Source organism: Pimephales promelas, chromosome 17 (genome assembly GCF_988280905.1).
Source record: "Pimephales promelas chromosome 17, fPimPro1.hap1.1, whole genome shotgun sequence".
NCBI lineage: Eukaryota > Metazoa > Chordata > Actinopteri > Cypriniformes > Leuciscidae > Pimephales > Pimephales promelas.
In genome coordinates this window covers 15,368,678-15,392,310 of record NC_142785.1, presented here as the reverse complement: position 1 = coordinate 15,392,310, position 23,633 = coordinate 15,368,678, and the positions used below count along the sequence as shown (strand labels likewise).

The 23,633-nt window shown below is 39.6% G+C and overlaps 1 long non-coding RNA gene and 1 pseudogene across 2 annotated transcripts; one reads left to right on the top strand and one right to left on the bottom strand.

The window, feature by feature from the left end:
• The first annotated feature begins 4,417 nt into the window (after positions 1-4,417).
• LOC120474466 (uncharacterized) lies at positions 4,418-7,074 on the top strand. Its single transcript, XR_016147177.1, has 4 exons — positions 4,418-4,979; positions 5,181-5,232; positions 5,486-5,606; positions 5,971-7,074. It is a non-coding gene; the product is annotated as an uncharacterized LOC120474466 (long non-coding RNA).
• A 36-nt stretch (positions 7,075-7,110) lies between these two features.
• LOC120474807 (uncharacterized) lies at positions 7,111-9,490 on the bottom strand (annotated as a pseudogene). The gene is made up of 2 exons (XR_016147048.1): positions 8,220-9,490; positions 7,111-8,009 (listed from the first exon to the last, which is right to left on the bottom strand). The product of XR_016147048.1 is annotated as an uncharacterized LOC120474807 (transcript).
• Between the last annotated feature and the right edge of the window lie 14,143 nt (positions 9,491-23,633).

Here is a 23,633-nt window from a genome sequence, read left to right as displayed (position 1 = left end):
GTTCATTTGCCCTGTTATCTTTAACCAAAATGACTTCCTTTCCCTCTTGCAGCGACATCTCTTCTTTTTTGTTTACTGAAACGAGTAACCTGTCACTCAAATTACATCACAGCATGACACTCAAAATCAAGCCCGTAAGTTATGAATATAACTATGGATCTATGAGATCGAAGGATGACGGTCACTACAGTCTAATAGGAGCTTTGTTACGCCTTCTCTTGAGAGCTTATGTAAACAAAGTCATGCCCATGACCCTATGCACTATAAAAGGCAAGTTAAACTTCCAGCTCGTTCTCTTACCTTGAACGCCCTAGTGTTCAGAGCGACAAGGATAGTGATGGTCATCCTTCGGTCTCACAGATCCATAGTTATATTCATTACTTACAATTTGTTTCGACCTCACTCTGACCGTCACTATGGTCTAATACAGTGGTATTAGACCAGAACCACTGGTCTAATAGGATGACTCAAGTCAAACAGGTTTGTGAGGAACAACAAACTATGAACTATTATGCTATGACTATGACTCTCTGTGGTCATTAAAAATCCCAGGATGTCTTTCGAAAGAGTAGGGGTGTAACCCCGGCATCCTGGCCAAATTTGCCCAGTGGCCTCTGTTCATCATGGCCTCCTAATCATCCCCATCTATACCAATTGGCTTCATCACTGTCTCCTCTCCACCAGTAAGCTGGTGTGTGGTGAGCGTTCTGGCACAATATGGCTGCCGTCGCATTATCCAGGTGGATGCTGCACATTGGTGGTGGTTGAGGAGATCCCCCCCCCCCTCTATGTGAAGCGCTTTGAGTGTCCAGAAAAGCGCTATATAAATGTAACAAATTAATTAATTATTTAATTAATTATTAGAGGGTATGCGCGTGACCTCACCGTCGGCCAGAGTGCCTGAAGTTCTCTTACGAAAGGTTCTCTCGTACTGCGTAATATCTTACGCTAGGGGAAAATCTATTGGACTATTGGACTCTGTTTGACTAACTATTGGACTCTGAGGGAGGAAGGTCAGTCATAAAGTCAATTCCCAGATGGGACCAAGGGCGACGAGGGATGGGTAATGGAACCGGTTTGCCAGCGGGTAGTCGACAGGGAGTGTTGGAGATGGCACAGACTGAGCAACCCTTGAGATATTGGGAGATGTCTTGGGTCATAGACAGCCACCAGTAGCAATGGCGAAGGAGTGAGAGGGTTCGCTGGCTACCTGGGTGTCCAGAGCCCGGAGAGGTGTGAGCTGAGTCCAGAAGGGCTAGACAGAAAGATGTAGGGACATAGATGCCCCCTTCTGGACCTCCCGACAAGCAAGTTCTGTTTGGGAGGCGAGTCGGATGTCTGGTTGATGGAGGCATGAAAGAGCATCAGCTTTGGAATTCTTAAATCCAGGTCGGTAAGTAACTAGAAAGTCGAACCTCGTGAAGAAAAGGGACCATCTGGCTCGGCGTGGATTGAGGTGACGGGCTTCTCTGGGGTATTCTAGATTTCGATGATCTGTGATAACTTCAAACTTGTGCGTAGCTCCCTCCAGCCAGTCTCTCCACAATTCTAGTGCCAGCTTGATGGCGAGGAGCTCCCTGTTGCCGATGTCATAGTTCTTCTCCGCTGGGGACAGCTTTTTAGAGTAGAAGGCACATGGATGGAGTAAAGGAGGGTTACCCTGCCGCTGTGAGAGCACCGCTCCCGCCCCAGTGGAAGAAGCATCTACCTCCATGGTGAACAGCAATTCTGGATCTGGATGGGTTAGGATGGGAGCGGAAATAAAGGTGTCCTTGAGAGTGGAGAAGGCGGTGGTGGCTTCTGGAGTCCAGGACAGAGACTTGGGCCGGGATTTGAGGAGAGAAGTTAGTGGGGAGCTGAGAAGACTGTAGTTATGGATAAATCTGCGGTAGAAGTTCTCAACTTCGTAAATCTAATTTTGCAAAAATGCAGGCACCATGTAGTTGTTCCAGGGCTGAGAGGACAAGAGAAAGGGGATAACTGTACTTGATGGTTTGGGAATTATGAGTCCGGTAGTCGATGTAGGGCTGCAAGCCTCCGTCCTTTTTTGCCACAAAAAAGAATCTAGAAGCTGCAGGGGATGTAGAAGGGCGAATGAAACTCCGACGAAGTGCCTCCGTGATGTACTCCTCCATGGCCTTCTCCTCCGGGATGGACAGGGGATAGACTTGACCCTTGGGTAAAGTGAGATTATCATGGCAGGGACTGGGACTGGTTCAAACCTGCTTCAGACAGAATAAAGGGCAATTGCAGTGAATTAAATCTCACACAATTAATTGTGTCTCCTACTCGCCCAAATTCAAAACACCCAGAGAAATCTACTCTAATTGATTTACTATTGACAAACGCACCTCATAAATTTTCTGAAATTGGTGTGTTTGCTAATGACATTAGTGATCATTGTACGATTGCTGCAGTTTGAAATGCAAAAATTCCAAAATCCAGGCCTGGATGCATTGAAAAACGTGACATGAAACAATTCTCCTTACGAGGTTTTTTACATGATTTATATTATTTTAATTGGGACAGCATTGGGCTTATTGATGATGTTGAGATAGCCTGGAAATTCTTGATCATTTTCATACTTGCAAAAACATTATGGATTTTTGCAACTTATTAATAAACATGCTCCTATGCATAAGTTTAGAGTCAAGGGACGAGACAGACAACCCTTGGTTTTTGACGGAACTCAGCAAACTTCTTCAGGAGAGAGATATGGCTTGGGCAAAGGCTAGAAATTCTGGGTTGGAGGACGATAAGATTCATTTTAGATAACTACGGAACCAGTTTTGCTAAAACTGAATTCTATCTAGCGGCCACTACAGACAATCTAAATAACCCTAGGATTTTTGGAAGTCTATCCAGTCAATTGTGTTAACTACTGTAAATCTCATAATGAACTGCCTTCCCATGGATGATAATATTATCTCGGAAAGATCGGCAATGCTAGAATGTTTTAATGAACATTTTGTTGCATCTGGTTCTTTGTTTGACCAATCTCCATCTCCAAAAACCTCCTCTTCTGATGGTAATCCTGCGGGAAGATGTTGTGTTGGCCAGCCTTTGTCTTTTACCTTTGCCCCGTCTTCAATCAATGATGTGCAGCCCTAATGTCATTGGACACCAAAAAGCCTGCCGGCTCAGATTGTTTAGAGCCATTTTTTTTAAATTGCTGCAGATTTTTTTGCTAAACTGCTTATGTGTATTTTTATTTTGTCTTTGGTCCAGAATGTTATGCCATCAATCTGGAAATCTGCTCATGTCCTCCCTTTTTTAAAGAGAGTAGATCCTACCTTGCTAAACAACTATATGCCTATCTCCAACTTGTCTGTGCTGTCAGCGGTCTTAGAAAGACTAGTAAGTGAACAACTGAAAGAATTCCTGAGTGTTCATAATATCCCATCAGAGTTTCATAGTACCGTAGAAACATAGTACAATCTCTGCTTCATTGAAGGTGGTGAATGACATCATTGAGGCACTGGACAGCCAAAAGGCAAAAAGTGTGAAGCTCTTTTCATTGATCTTTCTAAAGCTTTTGATACAGTGAACCATTGTATTTTAAAACAGAGACTGCTCAGCATTGGTCTTTCTGAGAAGGCATTTGGTTGGTTTGAAAATCATCTCTCAGATAGAGGGATTAGAACTTACTAACTTACAATTTAGAGAGAGAGAGAACTTACAAGTTGTATCAGGGGTTCCTCAAGGGTCGGTGCTGGGTCCACGTTTATTTACCATTTATGTAAAATTTATGATCTTGGCTCAAATGTCCATAATGCTCTGTTTCATTTTTATGCTGATGACACAATTATTTTCTGTTGTGGAGAAACCCTTCACGAGACTTTTCAGTACCTGCAGGATGGCTTTGATATTGTACAATCTAAGCTTTTTGACTCAAAGCTTGTGTTGAATGGTTGAAAAGACGGTCTTGTTCTCAAATAAAAGGAGCTCCACCGCTATCACTCCAAATATTGTAACCCTGCAGGAAAATCTAATAGAGCGTGTGGCTGAGTTTAAAGTGACCAAAGGAGACTAAGTTATCAAGTTTTAAGTCATTCTGTAATTGGTTCCTCGCTTATTGGGCAAAAATTCGAAATGCTTGCTTCCCTAACTCTGTTCGAGCCCTAGGCACAATCATGTGGAGATTATCATTAGACCGCAGGGAGCGAGTGCTGGTCTTGAAGGATAAGCCTACATAAATAAGGGGGCAATGTCCCAATAATGGATTTATCCACAAACAATCGCCACAGTGTTAGCCTGCGCTGAGCAAGGGAGGGCCACTACACTGTAAAAAATTTCCGTAAAAATACGGTACAATGTACCATATTTAATGTGAAGGATTTTTTCCGTATTTGTCGGTCTTTTACCCTTCTTTTGAATTACGCGTTGCATTGTGGGAACAAGATCCCGGCAGCACGCAGATGACCGCGGGCAAAGTTGCTTTTTAGAGCCGGATTTCGGGTGTGTGGAAGCCATTCTGACACTTATGTGGTAAAACTTAAACTTAAAAACGAAAATTATCTTTTGCTTGATGTCAAAAAAGCTGTTAACGTAACGTTATTTTTAGTTACCATCTGGCATTAACTGTTAGGCAAATGAATGTCGGAGCCGTCACGTTTATCATTTTATGGATATCGTCACACATTGAAAGATTTAAGACTCGTGGAGGTTCTCGATTGTAGTGTCCTTGTTGTAATGGGCTTATTTACTTTTATTTGTCGTGATGCGGTTTATTTCTTGCCGAGCGAATCCGTTAACCAGTTGTGATATTTCTAACGTTAGCTAGTGTTTTTAGAGCAATTTAATGCCTTCAAGCAAAAGCAACCAGAGGAATCGTCAAGAAAAGTAAACGCCATTAAGACTTGCTTGATTTGAAAGGCATGAAGACACAACATGTCAGAAGAGACTGTGTGTGAATATGCAGTAACTTAACCGGTACAGCTGGATCAAGGAAAACACCAGCACCTTTTCTGCAAAATGAGGTAAGTTAACGTTATGTTTGCGTTAGACTTCATGTTTTTGTTTTAGATGACACACGCGACTTTAAACCCCAAATAATGAAAGATTAATTTACATTTAGCATGACTGCTATTATCTAAACTTCTGCCTGTAATATTAGTCATTCCTTCCCTCCTCATTTATTTATTTCATAATGTTTCTGTTGTTTTCTTATCTATTAACAGGACTTTTCTGCTGTAGTTTACATCCCAAGAACCACCTGCATGCTTCTTATGGGTTTGTATTTTGTTTTATTAGCATTATTATGAATGTTCAATACTGGCAAAACACATTTGAATTCAAGGTCTGAAGAATAAAGTCTGTTTATAGAAAAAGTTGGTTGCTGAATACCCCCTTCAAAGATATTTATGTTTACATGGTCGGTAGAAATACAAATTGTATAGGGAATATTTAAACAACTATGTTTAGAGCGTTTTTTTGAAGTGATCTTGTTATGTTTTTCATTTAGTGATATCCTTTTCTGTTTCAGGTGGTGGACATTCAGGGTTGTTGTCATTCAAGAAGTTATTGACCACATCTACTACCCTATTGAGGCAGTAAGATGCAAAATACCTGAAGAAAATGGCACTTATCCTGGATTTCATATAAAGGTAAGCAACACATTTTTAATTAAATTATTTATAGAACATGTTATTGTGATTCTGTTTATTTAGTTGAAAATAATTAAACATATTAGAATGTAGCCCGAGCATGCAGACAAGCTGACATGACATGCAATTGGAGTCCACTGGAAAAAAGTCTTAGCATTTTTTAAACAGTGTTTGAATTTGAGAGAATTAGGGATGGCTGACAATTTGTTTATAGTTGATAATTTAGTGAATGTAAAATACTGTACATTTGTTTTTCAACCTCAACCTGGTCTACATGATACTTTGTAGTTAATTTTCCTTCATTTAATTTCTTGTGTAGCTAAAAACATATCCTTTTTTTTTCATTTCCAACTTTCCTGTGTAGAAATCCTGAATGAAGGTTGAAAAGGCTGAGATGAAGGAAACGTCCCCATTCCTCCAAAACTGCTGAGGTTCCTGTATGAACAACTTCGAAAAACCAGGTAAAGTTTCAAGCTTTTGTCAAATCTCAAAATGGAACTTTAACTGAACATACCGAAAAATGAACGTTTTTCATGCAAGTTGTTAAGATCTTAAAGGGATAGTTCACTTTGAAATACATTTTTGAAATCGTTTATACCTCAAGGGCATCCAAAATGTAGGTGTCTTTGTTTCCACAGTATTTTCAAGTTTGATATTTTTAGGTCAAACCGTTCTTTTCTGTCAGTCATATAATGGAGGTTTATGGGGTTCACCCTGGGTCCCCCTAAAGAGCATGCACAGAGAAGTCCAAATTAAACATGATTTAATGACTCGTGAATGTAAGTACACATTGATGGCCTAAAACACGAAACGAGCGGTTTGTGTGAGAAAACGAACAGTATTTATATTGTTTTTACCTCTTGTAACCACAGCCACAAAAAAAGATTTTTTTAACAGTGTAGATCATAAAGTGTGCAACAATGTGTAAAGGGTTTGCACCCTGTAATGAATCTAATTGTGCCATGATAAACTGAATCCAGTTGGTGCAAATATTTATTTGGGCTGTGCATATAAGAAATTGTCATAATCCAAAAGAGACAGAAAAGCAACCACGACCAATTTTTTCCTGGTTACAAGGGAAAAGCAGGCCCTGTTCCTAAAATAGAATCCAAGCTTTAACCTAAGTTTCTGGCCCAAATTTGGATATGAGCCTTAAAAATCAAATGTTCATAGAGTAAAAGCCTTAAGAGGCTAGTAAAGTATCGGGAAACAGCCGCAATGGGCACCTGTCCCTGCTTCCCAAATTAGGATAAGTGTATTGTATTGTAATTTGTTTTGTAGTATTTTTTTACTGTTTTAAGGTCATTGTATTTTACTTTTTAAGCATGGCTGATTCATTGTAATTGTTAATTTATTATGTATTGTATAATTGTATTTATTTTATTTTGTATTTTATGTGGAACCTTTACTGCAGCCTTCTTGGCCATGGCTCCTTCGCAAAAGAGACTTGTACTCAAATGATTTCCCTGGTTAAATAAGGGTTAAATAAAAAAATATTCCTTGATTGTTGTTGTTTTTCTGCATATCTTGCCAGTCTCTTTTCAATTATGTATTTTTTATTTTCCTTGAGTGAGTGTTCAATTAAAATAATTTTCAATCATTTTCTTGTTCTACAACATAAAAAAACACAAATCTTGTGGCATTTCACTGCAACACTAGTTTATTAGTTAACTAAGTACACATTTACTTTATGTGAATCTAACAAATCATTTGCTCACTGTGACACAGAACAATGCTTTCTAATATGAGTCCGTAGACTACTTGATTGGGTGAAACTCTTCCCACACTGAGTACATTCGTACGGCTTCTCTAGTGTGAACTCGCTCATGTGATTTCAGGTTTCCAGACTGAGTGAAACTCTTGTCACAATATGAGCACTTGCACGGTTTTTCTCCAGTATGAATTCTTTGGTGCAGTTTCAAATCAGCAGATGTAGTAAAGCTCTTCCCACAGTCAAAGCACATATACTGTAATCTCTCACTTTGTTGTGTGTTTTCTGGTGCCGTTTAAAACTGTCCAGCCTTGAAAAACTCTTTCCACAGAGAGAACACACATACGGCTTCTCATCTGAATGAATTTTCAGGTGTTGGTTTAGATGTGCTGATAAAATAAAATCTTTACCACACTGATCACAGTTAAATGGTTTTTCTCCAGAGTGACGGAGCAGATGAACACTGAGATGTGATGCTTGAGAAAAACTCTTTCCACACTGAGTGCATGTATACGGTTTCTCTCCAGTGTGAATTCTCATGTGTCTGTTAAGGTTTCCTTTCTGTGTGAAACTCTTTCCACACTGAGAGCAGGTGTGCGTCTTTTTGGCTTTTGTTCTTTGAATTGTAAAGTTACGATGTTCCTCCTCCACTTCATTCAGTTCTTGTCTTTGCTCTTCCACTCTCACCTGGTCTACAATACACAGAAATACAGTTAGAGTCAGTTCAAGTGAACCCTTATTTATTAGCAGAAAGCAACAGAGATCAGATCTTTCACTTGTTATTCTGTCATTCAACTGCTAAAGGTTATGATTGTTTTTCTATTTTGTATCATCCATATACTACTACTTAAATTCACATCTACCAAAGCATCAATGATGAAGAATCAGGAATGGACACCAACCTAATTGTTTCTCAGTATCTTCATGTTTTATTCTGGATGGTCCATGATCACTCATGTCTTCAATCTCTTCTTTAATAAACTCCATCTTTAACAGTCACACAGATTTCAGCTGCAACTCCTGGAGTTTGTCCTTCTCTTGTAGCATGATGGGAATATTCCCAGTATTTATTGGTGAATTGTTGTGGGAGGGGCTTCACTGCAGGTGTGAACTGTCATCACCGTGTTTTTATCCAATCTGCATTTATAAAGTACAGGGCCATCATGTTTAACTGAGCAGCTGAAAACCCTCTTTGTCTCCTAAAGTTCCTTGTTTTCAGCTCATTCATTATGGTGATGTCTGAGATCTGTAAATTGGCACATTAAATTGTTTTATTGGTGTCAACAGGGTGAAACAAACTACAACATCATTACCCTTTACTTCAGTTATTGTCTTTGTTCTTTCACTTCCATTGAGTCTGAAACATTAAAACATATTATATTAGAATAAGAGTTCTGGAGGATAAATGTGAATTTTCAAGCAAACCCTGATTTAATAAAAACAAGTGAGATCTGTTTATCAGATATCATATTTTTGATGTACCAAAGGTTAGTTTTGTCATTCTCTTGTTAAAAGTCAAAATGTGAATGACAGCTGCTGTACAATATGATCTAAGTGCATTTATATTCCTATATGAATTGTTTATTTTCACAGCTCTTATGATTGGTATAATATATTTTCCCACAAACTAGAAATATCTATGAATAAAACCAAAACTTAATGCAATTTTATTTATCTGTCGCAGAAAAGCAACCAGAACAACTAAAACAAAATAGAAACGATTTACAGGCCATAATTTCTATTTATAACATGTTTGCAAAGTTGAGCGATTTAGCCAATCACAGACATCTTTTGATTTCTTGATTGTTCAACAGATCAAGCAATGTTATTTTTTCGTGTTTTATGGGGACTTTCCATTGACATAATGACTTTTTTACTGTACAAACTGTGTATACCCATCTCTAACCCTATTAGATAACTTCCTCATTTTCAAAAAAACATCAATTAATATGATTTATAAGCCGTTAAAAAATGATTTCGAATGTTGGCAACATGTTGCCATCTTTATGGGGATATTTTGATCCTAGGTTACACACACACACACACCCACAATCTCTCTCTCTCTCTCTCTCTCTCTCTCTCTCTCTCTCTCTCTCTCTCTCTCTCTCTCTCTCTCACACACACACACACACACACACACACACTCTCTCTCTCTCACACACTCTCGATTAAGTTTGCCACTTATCCCGCGATTGTCTTACAGTTGGCCTATATTGTAAAAAACGGCTTTATTTGAGGCAATTTGCCGCGTGTTCTTGAGCAGACAAATGTTGTTTTGTCCATCACTCACCGCATAGGTTTCCTAATTCCTTCGGATGAGTTTCGCACAACCATATGTTACAGCCTCTAAAACAGCCCATTCTCACCCCCAAGGCGTCACTTAACTGACGCCTTGGGAAGCATTTGGACATGCTTCAATATCTGACGCTTTAGGCGCCCTTAAGCGTCAGTAAGATGACGCCCTAGGATCGCGTGTACCCTACCCCCACCCCACACCTAAACCTAACCGCGTCCTCTAACAGACGCTTTCCTTTAGCGTCAGTTAGATGACGCCGTAGGATCGCGTCATGTAAGTGACGCTAAAGGGCGCCTAAAACGTCAAATATTGAAGCATGGTCAAAGGTGATGCCTTGGGGTGAGAATGCGTTGGGTTAGATTTACCTGAAAAAAAGTTATATTTATGTATGCTTATAATTTGTTTATTACTTTCTATGCAGATTTGCTTCATAACAAAATCATCCCATGTCATTCTACAATGATTCATTCTTTCCAAATAGAGCTATTCAAGTCATCTGGTGAAATTGTTTTCATATTGCATATAAATAAAAATAACACAATGTCATTTTTTTCCAAATATCATGCAGCCCTAGACAATCAAAACACACACACACAACACAGTGTAAACAAAAGTTTTAATCACTTTTAATAAGAGTCCAATTTACTGAAAACGCTTAAAATGTTGTTTTTTTAATTACTTATGAAGTAACTATAATTAATTTACATACAATACACATTGTGGCGTGTCATTTTTTTGATTTTCTCTTTAGACAGAAAAAGAAAAGAAATTTCGGCCAATATTTTTCGGGTTTAATGATATAGTTAACAAATTTGCAAATGTTACAATTAAAAAATGAATCCAATTCAGGGAATTTTTTACTTATTAATGAACATATACCTGATTGTTGTTGTTGTTCTGCATTTCTTTCTAGTCTCTTTTCATTTTGGTATTTTTTATTTTCTTTGATTAAGTGTTCAATTAAAATCATTTTCAATCATTTTCTTGTTCTCCAACATAAAACACAAATCTTGTGGCATTTCACCGCAACACTAGTTTATTACTTAACTAGTACACATGTACTTTATGTGAATCTAACAAAAGATTTGCTCAATGTGACACAGAACAATGCTTTCTAATATGAGTCACTAGACCACTTGATTGGGTGAAACTCTTCCCACACTGAGTACATTCGTACGGCTTCACTCCAGTGTGAACTCGCTCATGTGATTTCAGGCGTCCAGACTGAGTGAAACTCTTGTAACAATATGAGCACTTGTGAGGTTTTTCTCCAGTATGAATTCTTTGGTGCAGTTTCACATTCTCAGATCTAGTAAAGCTCTTCCCACAATCAAAGCACATATAATCTCCCACTTCATTGTGTGTTTTCTGATGCCGTTTAAAACTGTCCAGCCTTGAAAAACTCTTTCCACAGAGAGAACACACATACGGTTTCTCATCTGAATGAACTTTCAGGTGTTGGTTTAGATGTGCTGATGAAATAAAATCTTTACCACACTGATCACAGTTAAATGGTTTTTCTCCAGAGTGACGGAGCAGATGAACACTGAGATGTGATGCTTGAGAAAAACTCTTTCCACACTGAGTGCATGTATACGGTTTCTCTCCAGTGTGAATTCTCATGTGTTTGTTAAGGTTTCCTTTCTGTGTGAAACTCTTTCCACACTGAGAGCAGGTGTGCGTCTTTTTGGCTTTTGTTCTTTGAATTGTAAAGTTACGATGTTCCTCCTCCACTTCATTCAGTTCTTGTCTTTGCTCTTCCACTCTCACCTGGTCTACAATACACAGAAATACAGTTAGAGTCAGTTCAAATGAACCCTTATTTAAGAGCAGAACCATAGAGATCAGATATTTCACTTGTTATTCTGTCATTCAACTGCTAAAGGTTATGGTCGTTTTTCTATCAAATCGCGTATCATCCATTTACTGCTTAATAATTCACATCTACCAAAGCATCAACAATGAAGAATCAGGAATGGACACCAACCTATTTGTTCCTCAGTATCATGTTTCATTCTGGATGGTCCTGGATCACTCATGTCTTCAATCTCCTCTTTAATAAACTCCATCTTTAACAGTCACACAGATTTTAGCTGCTACTCCTGGAGTTTGTCCTTCTCTTGTAGGATGATGGGAATATTCCCAGTATTTATTGGTGAATTGTTGTGGGAGGGGCTTCACTGCAGGTGTGAACTGTGATCACTGTTTTTATCCAATCTGCATTTTAAAAGTACAGGGCCATCATGTTTAACTGAGCAGCTGAAAAACCTCTTTGTCTCCTAAAGTCCCCTGTTTTCAGCTCATTCATTATGGTGATGTCTGAGATCTTCAGTAAATTGGCACATTAAATTGTTTTATTGGTGTCAATAGGCTGAAACAAACTACAACATCATCACCTTTTACTTCAGTTATTGTCTTTACACTTTCACTTCCATCGGGTCTGAAACATTAATACATTAAAGGAGAACTCCGGCGCAAAATGAAACATTGGTACCTAGTCAAACTTTCTCTGAGATTTGTTTTCATGATAATCAAATGTAAAGAGTTTTATCTCTAAAAACTATTTTGCGTATAACGCTAGTAATGTGGGCATTTAATAAGTAAAAAGATATCGCTAGTTTATACCACTAACAAGGCTCAAAATAGCCCCACACTAACACAGTAACATAATGAGGGTCCCTACATGCAAAACGAAGCATTGAGAACTTTGTAAGTGTACAGACCGTTTAATAAGAAGATAATTTATAAAGACAGTCCACTTTGTGTATACAGGCAGAAGCCATCTTTGGATAACAGTAATGACAAGTCAAACCACGAACGCATGGTATAATGGTATAAACTAGCGATCCCTATCGAGGGAACTCCAACTGCGTCAAATGACACTTTGGGGGGAAGCCCCTTAGCGTAGTGCATCTGAAGCATGACTGAAAACTAAGCCAGTCTCCGACTGGAGAGCGTAATGTGTGACGACATGTAAGCGGAAGCTATGTAAGGACCCGGCACACATGAGATATCAGCTTTCATTTCTTCATCTGTTGTGTGAGTCTTATTTATTGTTGTCTGTCTAAGCCAGTGGCGGTTCTAGGCGGGGGCCTGGGGGGGCCAGTGCCCCTGCGACAACAAGCTTGGACCCCCTTGTGGCCCCCCTAAATGTGGAGTCAGTGTGAAATATTTTTTTTTTATAGTGTTATGCATTGAGCGTGACAGTCACTCGTTTCAGTCTTTTGTCACACACTCCCGTCACACATTGTATTTCTCATGCGTAAAAACTAATAATATATTTAATGCAATTTCTCTGGCCGCGCCGCTCTAACGTGAGAATCAAGCGCGTCTTGCCTGGAGTTCAGCAGTCGACCCTGCCACATATCAGCCAATCAAAAAAGAGAAGTGCTACTTAATAGCCGATCAGAAAAGGGCACTATTGTCTCTGGGTAAAATTTTACGCAATAACCAATGAAAAAAAAGCATATCCTGGAATTGTTCATATGATTCTGTTACAACATCTTCCGAAAGTTTCTTCACCCGTCCCACAGATGAAACTAATCACTGGAGCTCTGAACATCACTTAGAGTACGGAGTAAGTCATGATCTCCTGTTTTAATGTTACAACAAATTCGCAACTTGTTTGACAAAAACAATGACAACTTGACTGATTAGTTGCTAATCAGTCTGTAACTTTGGGGCTGTTTACATTAATGCGTTTTCTCAGATCGGACAGCTATCTGATTTATCAAAACGATTCAATTTACACCTGGTCACATAAATGTGTTTTTGGGCTTTATGCCCAGCTGCACTACTTCCTAAACTTCAGCCAGCTCCTTGTTTCCTGTCTGCCATTATTGGCCAAATTGATTAATTCAGGTGTACCTGACCTCAGTAGTCATGGCAACAATAATCATCCACACCTGAATTAATCAATTTGGCCAATAATGGCAGACAGGAAACAAGGAGCTGGCTGAAGTTCAGGAAGTAGTGCAGCGGATTTAATGAAGTGCACGTCACCGAAAGCAACAGATATGAGCTGGATTTTATTGATCATCTGCTAATTTCAAAATCAGCAAAGACAGCAATAAGAGCGGCAACTGGTAAGATCATTTCGTTTCTTTACTTTTAATGAAGATGGTAGTGTTAATCGTCTGCGACTTACTTTCACTTTGATTTGCGATAGATTGCGGCGCATTGATAGGCGTTCAGCTGCTCATCTGAGGTGATGCCGCGTCGCAGTAGCGTCGTCATATCTGACTAAAATGACATGACATATAGCCTGTAACAAGCTGCGTTTATTTTTTAGCGTTTTTGGGAGTAGTAACATTTACATATGTGCTTTCAAGAACCAGATGCATTTACACTTTTCCAGTTTCGTCTGGAATGCGGCCCAGACCACCTCCTGAAGTGGTTTTTGCGATCGGATTCAAATCCGTCTCGAATACGTTTCGGGGGGCATTTACACCTGGTCTTTTCACGATCGGATAGCTATCCGATCACAGAAAACGCATGAAGTGGCCAGAAACGGCCAGTTTTACAGCCTGACAACACCTGCTCAGAACAGTAGTCTAGGCCTAGTCATATTTTCCTTATTACACGATGACTGACATATTGTCACATTATAAACATCTCTCTCTCTCTCCATATAGGCTTAATAATTTTATTAGCACTAGATTAAATTAAAGGATAGACTAGATTAAAGTATCCTAAAGGATGCATTAATTATTGCTTCTGTCTTTCAAAGATCCGGAAAAAAAAACAATTATGAAAAAAACCCCCACAAAAATCGTAGATTAGAGTTAATGTGACTGATGCTGAATATATATATATATATATATATATATATATATATATATATATATATATTCAAATGTAAAAAAAATATATATAATGGAAATTCAAATACAGCTATTGTGACTGATACTGAATATCTAATGCAAATGTAAAAATATAATGGAAATGCAAATTGTTGGATAATTATAAACATGGTATTTTGCTTGTTTATGCCTTGTGCAGTGCAGAAAATGATAAGGTCTAAATGTAACTGGCCCCTCTAACAGTACTGGCCCCATTGGCCCCCCCAGTTGAAATGGTCTAGACCGCCACTGGTCTAAGCCACAAAATAAAAAGATATCATGGCGAGTGAAGCGAGTTTCAGGAGATGTGTGCACCCTTGCCCTCGTTTTATCACGGATGGGGACACACACCAACTGTGCACTGTTTAGGGATGCAGCACGCGCAGGCAGCTCTCGAGGGGGCTGCTTGCGAGCATTGTGAGAGATTAACGCTCCGCCTTGCGAGCCCCGTGGTGCGGAGGTGGCGCGGCGACGCTCTTCATGGAGCTGGCAGATGGATCTTTCCAGGGATCTCGAGGCTGCTGAGGCACCTTCTCGGGATTCCTCGGGCAGTTCCGATGTTCTCGATCCTCGCGTGGAAGCCCGCTCCGCGGCTTCTTCTGCGTGAGATGAGGACCCGTTGCTTGAGCTGTCTGCCTCTGAGGAGGTGGATGTGCTCAGCATCAAGGGCGGGAAGTTTGGGGATGACTCGCCACCCCGTGTTCCCGCATATGCAACGCATTCTCACCCCAAGGCGTCACCTTTGACCATGCTTCAATATTTGACGTTTTAGGCGCCCTTTAGCGTCACTTACATGACGCGATCCTACGGCGTCATTTAACTGACGCCAAAGGAAAGCGTCAGTTAGAGGACACGGTTTAGGTGTGGGGTGGGGTTAGGGTACACGCGATCCTAGGGCGTCATCTAACTGACGCTAAAGGGCGCCTAAAGCGTCAGATATTGAAGCATGTCCAAATGCTTCCCAAGGCGTCAGTTAAGTGACGCCTTGGGGGTGAGAATGGGCTGGCATATGAGGAGCTGGTTGAGGTTGTTTCTCGTGTTGTGGCTCGTCTTAATATCAGTTGGCCAAAAGAAAAACAGGAAGCGCAGTCTAAAAGCAAACTTGATGAGCGCTTCCTTCAGCACAGAGAGCAACCTCATCACCGGGGCTTACCATTTTTTCCTGATTTACATAACGAATCATGTAAATCATGAAATAAGCCACACTCTTCTCGTGTTTCCCACCCCCCTGTTTGAACTAGTAACATATTTGGGGCACGAGAAAATGGTTATGGGGTGATGCCGCGGGTGGAGCAGCCTTTAGCAAATTATTTATGCCCTGAATCGGCATCATCCCTAAAAGCCCCGGTGCTGCCCACTAAGCCTTGCCGTGATACATCTTCGTTAGTGGGCAGGGCTTATATGGCTGCGGGTTGCAATCTAGTCTGGTTTTTCCTATTTAATTTTTTTTATTACATTTATAATGCTGTACTTTGTGTTGTATTACCTTGGCAGTGACTGGAAAAAACAACAACAAAAACAACAAAATACTGCTGCAAATGTTTCTAATAAAATGGCTGAGGGTTACATTAAATGGCTTACATATTTCTCTCTTCTTACCAAGGTAATGAATGTATTTTTTTCCCTCTTTTCATGAAACCAGGGAAGTTACTCTATCATGAATGTTTTTCTTTACTATTTTTTCCTTTGATATTTTTTATGAAAGGAAAAAAAAGCTCATTATTTTTTTCATGAAAAAAAGCTCATTATCTCAGAATTACAAGATAATATTTCATGAAAAAAGCTTTGCTCTGTTTTTCTGAATTAACGATTTAATTATCTCAGAATTACAAGATTTTTTTCCGGAAAAAAAGTTTTACTCTGTTTTTTTCTGAATTACGACGTAATTATCTCAGCATTATATACCTTTTTCCTGAATTTTTTTTTCACTTTGTTTTTATGAATTAATGAGTTACAAATTTTGATATAATTAAGTCATTAATTCAGAAAAAACTTTCTGAATTAAGAGCAAAAACTAGTATCTAGTAATTCTGAGATAATACAGGGGTTGGACAAAAAAACTGAAACACCTGGTTTTACTACACAATAATTTGTTAGAATGGTGAGGGCCTCATTTTGCATCCAAATACAGCACCAATTGACAGATAGAAGTCCTTCACAGTGACCAGAGGGATTATGAGCAGTTCCTCTTCCAGAACAGTGTCCAGGTCACTATATGATGCTGGTGGTCTCGCTCCTCCAAAACACCTCAATAATATTCAGATCTGGTGACTGTCAGACCATGGGAGATGTTCAACGTCACTTTCATCTTCATCAAACCCTTCTGTCACAAGTCTTGCTGTGTGTGTTGGTGCATGATCATGCTGATATACGGTTTGAGCATCAGGTGCTCATGATCCTCCAGAAGGGTTTGGTAGTCCTCGACAGTGTCGTGTCCATCAAATACAATCAGGATTGTCATGATATTGGAGCTCAAACCATCACTGATCCACCCGTGCTTCACTCTGAAGATTGGCCGCCAGGCATATAGATGTGAAACCTCCAACATTGGCCAGTGTTTCAGTTTCATTGTCCAACCCCTGTACTTGAGTAATACTTCTCAAGTGAATGCAATACGCTTCTTTAGTATTTCCATCTACCATATGACAAAACATTTTTCCATTTCATGACTTTTCATGACATGAAACTAGACACAGATTATTTATTTACTTATTTATTTATTTTGAAAAATGACTTGAATATGTTTTTTAGATTGACCCTGGTACTCTTTGTGACTTTGCATGCTGTGAGACATCATCTAACTCATCAAATTTGCAGTACAGTTCCAATTGGTATTTTCAGCAAAACTTGCAGCAAAACTCACTTCCACATCATGTTTTGTTGTTCCTTTCTCTTATATAATCACATTTTTAGGGAGTGTTGAGTATGTAACTAATTGGGATGTGTGTTGCCATGTGGCCCACAAGGGACCAGCAAGCATCTGTGAGTGTCGTTTCATCACTGTTATCAGTCATCCCAACGGATCCTGAGTCCCCTTCCTGTGAACTGCTTCTGGATGAGTCCCGTTGACATGCAAATTTAGCGCAATAAAGGTATAGAATCCAGACTTACTGATGAGACGTGGGAACTCTGCTGCAGTCCCTTTTGTTATATTAATTAACATGTGCAGGTTTATGCACATGCATCATAGACTGTCACCTAGACCTAGAACGAGTTTGGCCTCAAAAAATAATCCCCAAACAGCTGTCAAAATTGACCAAAAACAATACATTTTATTGTCACTAATTGATATATTCAGCTCACCCCCAAGGCGTCAGTTAAGAAGCCCATTCTTCAATATCTAACGCTTTAGGCGCCCTTTAGCGTCAGTAGATGACGCCCTAGGATAACCGAGACACAAACCTAACCGTGTCCTCTGACTGACGCTTTCCTTTAGCGTCAGTTAAATGACGCCGTATGATCGCGTCATGTAAGTGACGCTAAAGGGCGCCTAAAACGTCAAATATTGAAGCATGGTCAAAGGTGACGCCTTGGGGTGAGAATGCGTTGATATATTTTTGTTTTCAGAATATTTATTAGTGATGCATGCAATGATTACAGAATAACTGGGCTATTATTTGGGTACTATAAATTATTGTGGAGTTTGACTTAGGTCTTGTTTTTAATTCAATACATCTATATTTCAAACTTGTCATCCTCAATGTACAGTGTTTGTTACTTGTTTTGTCTACTTGTTGCTCTTTACATATCAATAGTTCTACACTGTGATTTCCTTTCCTTTTTGAGCACTGGTTATCCAGATTTGGTGATCCTGAAAAGTTCCAGATCAAATTGATCCAATCCGATGTTGCTTTGAAAAACTGTCTCAAAAGTAAGCTGGATTACGTGAACACGGATACAGGCTCAGGGTTGTATTTATTTAAAACCAATTTAAAATAGCTATTTTCAATATGAATGTACTTTAAAATTGAATTTATTCCTGTGATCAAAGCAGTGGAAAGCACAGTTTTTGCTGCATAATATTTTTTGTGGACACGATGATGAATAAGTGAATAGGAATAATAAATATTGGTGAATAGGAAGTGCAAAAGTAGAGCATTAATTTGAAATAGAATTTTTTGTAACACTATAAAATCTATTTACTGTCAATTTGGATCAATTTAATTCATTCTAATTGAATACAATTAATTGCTGTGAAATATAATAGCTATATATATATAACAAACGGGTCTTTTCATCTCAGAGAAAAGAAACTGCTTGTTTACAATTTTTATACAATGTAAAATGTTATTCTCTTCCTACAACTGTCTACTTTTATTTCATTTACAGCAACTTTATTAATTAAATGTCCGACAAACTGGCCTCACCAGTTCAGTCACTAACACTGGTTACAAAAGTTGCATTTCCTTTTCTTAAACTATCACAAAGTTTACTTATTTATTTTACAAAGGCAATGTACGTATATGTATATTTTTACTAATTATTTTATCGATGTTTGTATCATAAGAGATCTATGACTGAGATATAAATGTTTGCCACTATCCTGCAGTTTTACACATGTGAGTACAGGGATTTTTCAGAAACATCAGACCAATTAAAAAGCATCTAGTATTCAACATAAAGATTATTTGGCTGAACAGGATGAGACTTAATCCAAATATAAAATGATCTAGAAATGTCTTCTTGACAGCATTGTTGCCCTCCAAAAAAGTATGAATTTAACTTTCAAAAATACACCTCATCCCACAGGATGTCCCATATTGATCAAGTGTTTGATTGCTGAACTGTTGAACAAGACTTAATATTTGCTTCATTTTCAGTCTGCAACATATTGGGTGCTTGAACAAATTGTTTCTGGATTTTGATATGAAGATGAAGGTTTTATTGTTTTGTTAGTAGTTCAGAAGTATTTATACCCTGTTGTGCATGAACATGTCAGTTTTTCCTCATGTAATGTCATGTTAATGATGTGTTACTACGTATGTCCTTCAAACAATGGCGTCAACAACATGATCAAATAAAGAGACGCTTTTTATCAATCTCTGGTATTGTTTCTGTCTGTCATTATTATAATACAAAGTGATCCTATTCCTCCACCTCAGTGCAGTCATTTGTGAATCTAGCAAATGGCCAACAGGAGGCACTATTGTGCTTTTGGTGAAACTGAAAAGCCTTACTGGGTGAGTAGTGTGATTGTGTGACGGGTAATATATTCATGTACCAGGGCATTACATTGTAAATTATATTTAAAAAGATACTTAAAAGAATAGCATGGCATACTACAGGGACAGAGTTTGCCTTTTAGTGCAAAGCTTGGGTTAAATGCAAGCTCCAATCTCTACTCCAATGTAGAAGCGAATGAAAAACTACACAGAAACTACGATGACATAAATTATTTCTTAGCTACCGTGGTAGTCATATTGTCATAAATATGGACAATGCTTGTTTGTTTGTTTTGTTTTGTTTTATAGATGATGTGTCCATTCACATTTTCAAAATTAATTTGGCGTTATCTTTAATCAAAATAACTTCCCTTCCCTCATGAAGCGACATCTCTTCTTTTCTTTTGTATTTACTGAAACGAGTAACCTGTCACTCAAATGACATCACAACACTATGATCAAAATCAAGTCCCGCCCTACATTTTTTCATGTTTTGAGAATCGCAACTTCCGTTCCTTGTCGACTTTAGACTGTGTTCTGTTTAAAGTCCCTTGCTTCAGACTGTAAGTATCGCACATTGCAAATGCAACAAATAAAATGAGTTCAGGAAAAACACGTTGCTAATCCATGTGAATATCTGCATCTATTAGCAAGCTAGCTGCTTAAACAAAGATGCCTGAGAGGTCCTTCCTAGAGGAATCAGCCAGGGAGGTGCTGTCACGAGGAGAATGAGTTTGGAGAACCAGGTCCGGGTGGGCCAGTACGGCACAACCAGAATGACCTGCTCCTTGTCCTCCCTGACCTTGCTCACTGGGGGAGACGAATATGTGTGCCCCCACGACCAGTTGTGCGCCAGTGCATCCGTGCCGAGCATGCCCTCGGTCAAGGAATAATACAGGGTGCAATGGGTCGAGTCGTGAGAGGCAAACAGATATATCTGTGAGTCCACGAACTGGTCCCAAATCAGCTGAACCGACTGGGGATGGTGTTGCCATTCTCCAGGGAGGGGCTGAAGCCGTGAGAGCTTGTCGGCTGCACAGTTCAGGGCTCCGGGAATATAAATGGCATGAAGTGACCTCAGATGCTTCTGACTCCATATGGTGGGCGAGTAGCGACATATATGGCAGGAGCGCAGACCACCTTGACGGTTGATGTACGCTACAGTCGCAATATTTTCTAGTAAATGCTGTCTCAGAAGCGCCACAGGGAGAGTTGTACAGCCAGAAACTCGAGGCAATTGACGTGCCATAGGCTCTGGGGTCCTGGCCAGGAGCCCGCGGAAGCTCGTCCATTGCACATCTCACCTCAGCCCGTGGTGGAGGCATCTGTCGTTATGACAACACGCCGGGAAGCTCGTTCCAGGTGCACTCCGGCCCGTAGAAAATTTAGGTTCGACAACGGGGTGAAGATCTGACGGCAAGTTAGAGTAACTTGTACTCGGAGAGTGCTGTGTTGCCATGCCCACCTCGGGACTCGGTCGCGAAGCCAAAGCTGAAGCAGTCTCATATTAAGCGGCTGCCCCGGTAAGCATGGCTGTCATCTCGGGATCCGACTCGACAACGACTGCACACCCAAAGGAGGCTGCGCTGTCGAGTCTTCACTCGATGAATCTTGCCCACCTTGTGATGCAGCGATGGACATGGCGTCATCATCTGTAGCGCCAAAGGAAACTCATGGGACATCCAAAGATGGGCCTGCGGGTATCCTCTGGACACTAATGGGCACCGTCACGGGAGGGGTAGGTGCAGGGCACGGACTGATAGTCGGTCACTTGTTCCACACTGTCACCCTCTGGTCACCCTGGCCTAGCACTAGCTCTATTTCTAGAGTCAGTAGATCGGGGGAACGCGATGGTCATGTTCCCACAAAGAGAACATGAGTCATCCACGAGCACTGCTCTAGCGTGATCAATGCCCAAACACACTAGACAGCGCTCCTGGCCATCAGAATTATACACGAGTCTGCCGCAACCAGAAGTGCACGGGCGAAGCATCTTTGAAAAGACGTGCCGCGTACAAGCTCTTTTAGGAAGGAAACTCTGTGCTGAAGCACCCAGGGAGAAACACACTCACTGCCAAACCACTACACAGATAAACAGGAAGTGTGCACTCGCGATAAATCGCCGTCACACCAACACAGAGAATCTTGCTCGTTTACAAAAGCTGTAAACACATGGATGGCTTGTGGAACGAAGAATTAACTTGGCTCCAGAGTGAAAACTTGTCTGTATTTCTGCCAGCGTCCTCCTTTTATACTCACAAGATGAGGCGGAGTTACGCTATGCAAAATCCGCAGATCCATGGCATTTCTCATTGGCTCTTTTTGTATTGATCAAAGCTGATAGGCTTTCTAAGCGAAACCCCATTCGTCGTCATCTGATGGAACTCGGAGTGACAATGAAAGGGAATCTGAGTTATATTAAAAAATATCCTGGCTCTTCTGAGCTTTATAATGGGAATAAAAGCAATCCATTGTTTTAATAAACACCTTCTGAAGCTAAGCGGTTTTGTAAGAAAAATATCCATATTTATAACTTTATATAATCCCTGGCTTCCGGTAACGGCCGTATGTGAGTCATGTTCTGGTGAAGTCATAGAAAAAAAAGATAGAACATAATTATGGAATGTTCCATTTATTGCATTGACCTTTTTGTTTGTCTCATAATATTGTGGACTTTAATAACTGAATGTGTGCAGATTGTGTGCAGTGGCAGGTGTCAGGCTGTTGACAGTGGTCAGTCCAAGAGTTTTCTGAAGCTGTCTGACTGACACAATGCTCATGTTATTCACTCAACGTCAAGGGCATATAACAGCAGGGCTGCCAAGATCTGGACAGTCAATACGCCTGAAATCTGCCAGTGCTGCTACTGCCGCCAAACACATTCTTTATTGCTCCTAGAAAACTGACAACAAGAAGTCTCCAATGGTTGCCAAGGCTGCATTTATTTTAACAAAAATGCTCTAAAAATAGTAGCATTGTAAAATATTATTACAATTTAATATGTATATTGTAAAATGTATTCCTGTGATGCAAAGCTGAATTTCCACCATCATTACTCCAGTCTTCAGTGTCACATGATCCTTCAGAAAGCATTCTAAGAAACATTTCTTATTATTATCAATGTTGAAAACAGTTTTTGATGCTTAATATTTTTGTGGAAACTGTGATACTCTACCATTCAGACGTGTGGGGTAAAAAAGAAACAGAACTTGATATTTTGAATCAGCAAAAATGCATTGAATTGATCAGTGGCATGAAAAACATTTAAAATGTAACAAAAGATTTCTATTTCAAATAAATTCTGTTCTTTTGAATTTTCTATTCGTCAGAGAATCCTGGAAAATGCATCTCGGTTTCCACAAAAATGTTAAGCTGCAAAAACTGTTTTAAACATTGTAATAACATAATAAAACATATATAACATATAAAACACTTATTTTTAATTGTAATAATGTTTCACAATATTTCTGTGTATTGTGTTTGTGATGGAATAAATGCAGCCTTGGTGTGTAAAAAATATGTATTTAAGAAACCTTTGCAAATCTTCAATTGTGTGTGTGTGTGTGTGTGTGTGTGTGTGTGTGTGTGTGTGTGTGTGTGTGTGTGTGTGTGTGTGTTTGTGTGTGTGTGTCATTCCAGTCGAATGCTTCTGACAGCACACCATATTCAGACTGCTGATGGATTGATATGTCTCTACTGCTAATGGAAACTTATTCGGTTCACTGAAATAAATATGTAATATCCCAAGCTTGGTTTATTTCTTTATAGGAATAATCAGTGTGCATATATGCATATGCTAGTCCGACAGTCAGCCCGCGTGTTTGATGTATAGCTATTAGAGTGGTGGTTACACAGACAAATTACATCCTCTAGTGTCCTCGCCCCTTCAGATAGCAATATGAATACAAAGAAGGCTATTGAAGTCACGTCTCTCTCTGTCTCTGTATTTATCTTTTTCTCTCAGTCCTGAGCTTTCTTTTGTTCTATGATCAAAAGACTGAAAGCTTCATTCACAAG